Genomic DNA, 6686 nt, shown 5'->3' with positions numbered 1-6686 from the left:
GCTTTGCACTCAGGAATGATTCCTTGTTGTGCTCGGGGGACCATATGGGATGCTAGTAATCGAACCTGGGTCGTCCGTATGCAAGGCCAATGCCCTACCCTCTGTGCTATTGCTCTAGCCCCTGTAAATAATGGGTCTTGCTGACGGAATCCAGGTGAAAACTGATTAAATAGGAACTAAGTAAATGGGTACAAAACCACCCCTCAATCACGGCTATCAGTGTCACTCTTTTTGGGTTTTTTGGTTTGTTGTTTGTTTTTTTGGTCAAACCCAGAGATGCACAGGGGTTACTCCTGGCTCTGCACTCAGGGATTACTCCTGGTGGTTCTTGGGGACCCTATGGAATGCTGGAAATCTAACTCGGGCTGGCTGTGAGCAACGTGAACGTCCTACACGCTGTACTATCACTCCAGCCCAGTGTTTCATTTTTTCTTGGACTCTGGTTTGAGGCAGAGACACTGGTTGGGGGGTGTATGATAGAGACCAACTAGGATGTTGCAGTGAATCATTTGGAATGGAAAAAGAGGCAAACCTCCACACTTCAGGCCTTCCTCTGTTATGTTTTGAGGAGCGCTTTGCTCAGGCCGTTCTCTTGGCTCTGAGCTCATCCATACCTGCGAGGGAGGACATAGGTATCCCTATGGGGATCTGGACTTTGAATCCTGATCAGTCTTGTGCAATCAAGCACCTTCCCGCTGTATAACTCTGTGATCCTAGTATTCAGATTTTTATTAGATTTCCCTAAGCATTGAGGATAAATATTTCTGAAAAGATTAGGATAATGGCACTGTCATTGTTCTTTAATAGGGTGGATTAGAGATAGTTGAAATGGACTTGACTGTGTACAGAAAGATTTCTGATGGTTCCTTGAAAGGATGGAACGGGCCCCTTGATAAAAATATTTTACAAATGGTGGGAACTTGGCAGAGTTCCCAAACTCTCATCTCAGCAGGCAAAAACATCAGCTGTGATGATTAACTATAAAGGGTGGTCACATTCCTGGATTCCACTCTCCTCATTTCAGTTATATTTGCAGGAAAGATGACAAAACCTTACATTTGCAAGTGGTATAATCTCAACCCTACTAGCCACCGAAATGATTAAAACCGTTTTTGGTCTGTCCAAAAGACAAAGTTTACAAAATATTCTGGTATGCTGTGGTGCCCATTAGTTACTATGCGTCTCCGTTTTTAGGGTTGGTCCATACATGGGATTTATTTATTGAAGTATGTTTTATGTAATTCATGCCATACTTGGCAGTTCTTAGGAGTTTGTGTTGTTCTTGGATGCCAGGAATGGAACTCAGGAAAACCATGTTTAATACAAGCATTAAACCACAGTACTAACCTCTTTCCCCATAGAACTAACTCTTTCCCACAATACTAACCCCTTTCCTCTTGGTTGAAAACATGTTTCTAAAGCTGCATCCTGGAGTTTCCTTATAGGTGAGAGTTCTCTCCTCGAATGTTTTCAAGGGGTAGAGTGTTCACTGTACAGTGCTCTCTGATATTCTTCACATCCTTTGTTCCTGTCCAGTGTCTCTCCAGCTCCCTGGGTTGCTACTAGGCCAGTTCCTCTACATCTTCAAGGCTGGCTTCAGATTCACTGCACCCATCTTGATTAATGACTTCCCAGAGAAACTCATTGTCCCAGGAGCCATTTACAACCTACTTGCCTGTTCCTGTTTTACTTTGATTCAACCTGCTTTTGTTTTTATGACGGACGTGTGTGTGGAAGCATTGGTTCCATGTTTGACCAGTACAGGACCAAGGGACTCTGCCTTAACTCGCTTCCCTGAACTCTGTGACCAGCCCCTCCAGCACTTGCTTCTCTCCTTTATCCGAACTAATGCCCCCTGCACTGATTCACCTGGGCTGCCATAATGGTCTGTCTGCATTTGGAACCTGGCACTTTAAGGCTCCTTGGTGAAATGGATGATGACACAGACGGGAGTCTTCCATGTCCACCTTTACTTCCTAATGATGTCAAGTGGATCCGGCCTCCTCTGGGCATGCATTTAAAGGACAAAATGATACTTCAGTTGAAGGGGGGCACTGAAGGCCAATTAGTGGCAGGACATGAGGACCTCTCACCTGCAGTGCCTGTAATGTGACCAACGGGATCGTGCCAGCTTTTGGGACACTTTTGTGGTTGTTTTTCACTCTCTCCCCCATCCATATCCAGTGAGTTCCTGGGGTCTGCCGTGCTCCAGAGGCTTTAGGAGAATGTAGAGCTTTGCTGGTTGCATTGGGAGGATTTATCACGGCACATGGGTCTCAGGTATGAGCTTGGGGGCATCTTCGTCTCCAGCTCTGTGATGAGGCAGCATGGCCTGGGTGCAGAGCTGAACATGGGGGACTGTGGGTCTTGAGGATTCCGGACCTCCTGATGGAAGAAGTCTTGACCATCCAAACCTTCTCAACCAGGGGTTCTACGAGGCCCTATCCTGCAGCTTTCTGTGTAGACATGCGTAGGTAAAACTGCCAGATCACTTTGAGGGGCGGCTCCTCAGCCCCCAATGGTGAGGGACCCTGTTGAAGCACGTCTTTTTCATTGGCACCTGCCAGGAGGAATCCTGGGGGCCTGGTCCTAGCATGTGGCTGTGGGTTGTAAATGAATAAATAATTGAACGTTGGGACTCAGAGTGATGGTCTTGGCGGCTGTTTGCCAAGTATTTTGTGAATTTTATTTCCTTCGTAAATACAAAGACTCTCTGCTCGACATGTTATCTCTTCAGCTCATCCCTCTCTATCTATCCCAGACCTGGCGACCCCCAGCTCTCTGGATCACCTGATCTTATCCCAGAAATGGGAAAAATGAACCTTTCTGACCAGGCAAGCACCTGGTCAGGTCAGGAATATTTGAAGCCTGGCCCTTTAATGCTCTGGTAGAATGTGCCGATGACGTCACAGAATCCAAGTCCTTTATTCGCCTGGACTTGGCGTTCTTTTAGGAAGTACCAGCGGGTTGGGTTGCGTGGTTGAGGAAGGTGAGGAGTGGGTGAAGAGGCACCCAGGGGAGCAGGGGGGTCCAGGAAGGTCGGTTCCCCCGCCGCCCGCCCCAGTGGTCGCTCTGAGCTCCTGAACCTCCGGGTCTCCGCCTTGTGGGTGATGGGGTCGCTCCGTGGCAGTGGCCTGGGGTGGCGGCCCCTCACCCGGGATGCACCGAGCTCTCCTGCCGAAAACGTTATCTTGTTTATAAATTGATTTTGAGGGGGAAATGGTCATTTTTACTGAGGAGAACTTACTTAGAAAGATGCGTAAGGGGGGAACGCAGCCGGCCAGGTTCGATCCCGGCACCCCAGAGCGTCAGATCATGGCCTGGAGTGAGCCCAGAGCCCGGAGTAACCCTGGGCTTGCCCCCCCCCAAGGTGGGTGGGTAGATGAAGCACGTGGTTGAGGAGGAAAAAGAATTTGAAGTGCTAAGGTCGTTCTGAAAGCTCCAGAAACAAGGACAATAACCAAACAAACAAAAGTGAAAAAAAAGTTGTTTTAATTATTTCATGTGTTGCAGACCCTTACCCGATGGCGCTCAGGACTCCCTCCCTGGGGATCTGAAAACCCTTTGTGTTGTCGGGATGCGAGGCCAGCACCCTCCCTGCTGACCCATCGCTGGAGTCCCTCACAAAGCAGAAAGTGTCAGAGCTAGAGGGAGCGTCAGTCTCCTCCCAGATCTGATGGAGCATGTGAGGGCACTTCAGCGTTAATTTAGTTTTGGGGCGTCTCCCAGCACCTGGTCAGTCACAGCGTGGGTGGATCATCCCAGCAGTGTCCCCAGGACATCCCGTTACTGGCCCCCTTTCATTCCTTAGGCTGATTGTGGAGTAGGTAAAGCATGGGATTCCCTCATCAAACGGACCTGGGGGCACATTCTTTTTCCTCGTGGGGAGGTGTTGAGCCCCACTTGGCAGTGTTCAGGGGTCAATTCTGGGGTTGCTCAAGGTACCCCATATCTGGGTCAGCAGCATGAAGGAAAAAACACCTGTCATTTTTGGGGGGTGTTGGGCCTGGATGTGGGGAGGGGCTGGGCATATTCTCTATGTGCTTGGGGCTCAAAAGCATTTTACAGAGCCTTGATTTTCACAGGTTCTTGTCCATTCAGTGGGTTCTGGGAGTTCAAGGAAGTGGGGAGCTTCTCTTTCCTTTTTATTTATTTATTTTGCATTTTGGGTCACACCCAGCGAGGCATTATGGTTACTCCTGCCTCTAAATCCATCAAGCACTCCTAGTGGTGCTAGGAACCATGAGGTGATGACCAGAGTTCAACCCGGGTTGGCCACCTTCAAAAGAAATGCTCATTTGTCTATGCTGTCACTCAGGCTCCAAGGTGTGGAGCTTTAAGGCAACTCAGGTTGCGGACTGGAGGTGTGCAACAGGGTAGTGCTACAGTGGGTCTTGCAACCAAATATGCAATCTTAGCAGGAAAGAGCTTGGGCACTTCCAGGGTATGCACTAAACCCTCTAATAATGCAATTTAGAATCACTATTGGCCACCACACCTTTATTCATTTAAATGAATTAATTATTCAGTCTGTAGGAAGTACAACGGCAAAACTCAGTTACTTCTCCTGCCTTTGCACTCAGGAATCACTCCTGGCAGGGCTCAGGGCACCGTATGGGATGCCAGGATTCAAACTTGGTTTGGCCGAGTGCAAGACAAGCACCTCACCTGCTATACTGTGTCTCCAATCTCTTTACACAGGAATTTCTTTTTTTTTTATTTTTAGGGTCACAGCCAGCAATGCCCAGGATTTACTCAGGCCTTACTTTCAGGAGTCACTCCTGGCAGTGCTGGGACACCATATGGATTTTGGGAATCGAACCCGGGTTGGCCACATGGAAGGCAAACTCCCTATCTGCTGTACCATTGTTCCGGCCCCAGAAATGTCTTTATTACTTAATTTATTGTACTTTTTTGGCCACAGAAGCACTCAGTGCTCAGGGTTTACTCTTGGTTCTGAGTTCATGTATCATTTTTAGCATTGCTGGAGTGTATGAGCCTATGTACTGTTGCATATTGACCCCGGCTTAGCTGCTTGAAAGAAAAACACCCTATGAACTTATTTGCTTTGCTAACCGTATGTGATTATATTTCCTCAGAAAAAAAAAGAATTTCTGCCTCACCTGTCCAGATTCCAAGCATCTCAACTATCCATCTCTCCAAGACCAGGGGTGTGCCCTGCTGTTGAAGTGAGTACTTACAGAAAGGGGTGTTCCGGGGACCAGCTGCAATAGGTTCTAAATGTCTCACTCTTAGGGGCTGGAGCAGTAGTATAGCCAGGAGGGCATTTGTCTTTCTTGCAGTGACCAGAGTTATCCCTGCCACAACATCACTAGGTGATATTGTCTCCTGCGCATCACTAGGTATGACCCCAACCCTCCCACTCAAGAATTTGTCTTGACACATGAGCATTCTTTGAGCATCTTTTTGGATTTGGAATGTTTCTTCTGTCTTTCCCTTCCCCCCCCCGCTCCATTTGCTACTAACTTGGAGATAGTCAGAGACTCTCCCCCTCTTGTGTCTGTGTGTCTGAGATGCAGGGGGAGCCATGCCATGTCCCCCAAAAGTAAATCAGGTGCTCAGCTCTCTGAGCTCCTCTCCTTGGGTGTATCTCACTACTTGGGGAGCAAATGAGGTGAGATTTGGGGCCACACCTGGTGGTACTTGAGGTCTGTGCCCTGCTCTATGCTCAGGGGACTAGTGGACACTGGATAGCAGGGAAGGCCTTCTGGGCTTCCAGGTGGCTGGCATCTGCTTCAGTCTGGCATTCTCTCTCCTGTTTATACCTTCATTGAAAGCTCTTGCATGTGAAATTTCTTGAGCCCTTTCAACAGATGGATGTTTAGGGGAAAATGCAGACATTGGAGTCTCTGGACAAAATTATGGACTTTAAAATCTCGTTTGGGCTAAATTTAATTTTTTTCTTTTTTTTTCTCTTTTTTCTTTTTGGGGCACAGCAGTAATGCTCAGGTGTTATTTCGGGCTTGGCAGGCAGGAATCACTCCTGGCAGTACTTGGGGGACTCTATGTGATGCCGGGGACCAAACATATGTCCTGCCAACCGTACTATCACTCTGACTCCAAGTATAATTTTTCATCCTCTTTTTATTTTATAAAATCACGTACCCATAGGTGTAAAATCATAGTCTGAAAACCTGGCCTGTAAGCTCTGAGCATTTCTGGATATGGTCCCAAAACAAAACAACAAACCCAGAGGACTGACACTTCAGAATATATTACTAGCTTTTACACCTCTTCTGTTGGCAGTTAACTCCTCATTACCTTTATTTGGGCAGGAGGAGGATTCACTATGTGGGATTTTGCCAAACCAAGCAGTGTTCTGGGATCACTCCTTGGCAATTCAGGTTGTGAAGTTAAGTCTTTTGTGTTCATGACAAGTGCCCAGCCACTCACTGTCAGCTATTTCAGGCCACTGCAAACATTTGAAATTGCAGCGTGTACTTTTGGCTCAGGTTTGCACCAGGAGGCTCCAGTTGCCAGCAACCCTGCCCTGACCGCTATCTACCAGATGGGCCTCATCCCTGCCTCCTGCCTGTATCTTTCTCACAAGGTTTACAGTATTTATAAAGAATTTGAATTCCTGGGTCAGAGATAGGCCAGGAATGCAGGAAGGGTCCTTGCAAGCAATCTGCCATAGTACAGTCTCCTGTACAACGCAGGATTCC

The sequence above is a fragment of the Sorex fumeus genome, unplaced genomic scaffold, assembly GCF_029834395.1.
Source record: "Sorex fumeus unplaced genomic scaffold, SorFum_2.1 ptg000076l, whole genome shotgun sequence".
Classification (NCBI taxonomy): Eukaryota; Metazoa; Chordata; class Mammalia; order Eulipotyphla; family Soricidae; genus Sorex; species Sorex fumeus.
Note: the sequence above shows the minus strand (reverse complement) of the source record.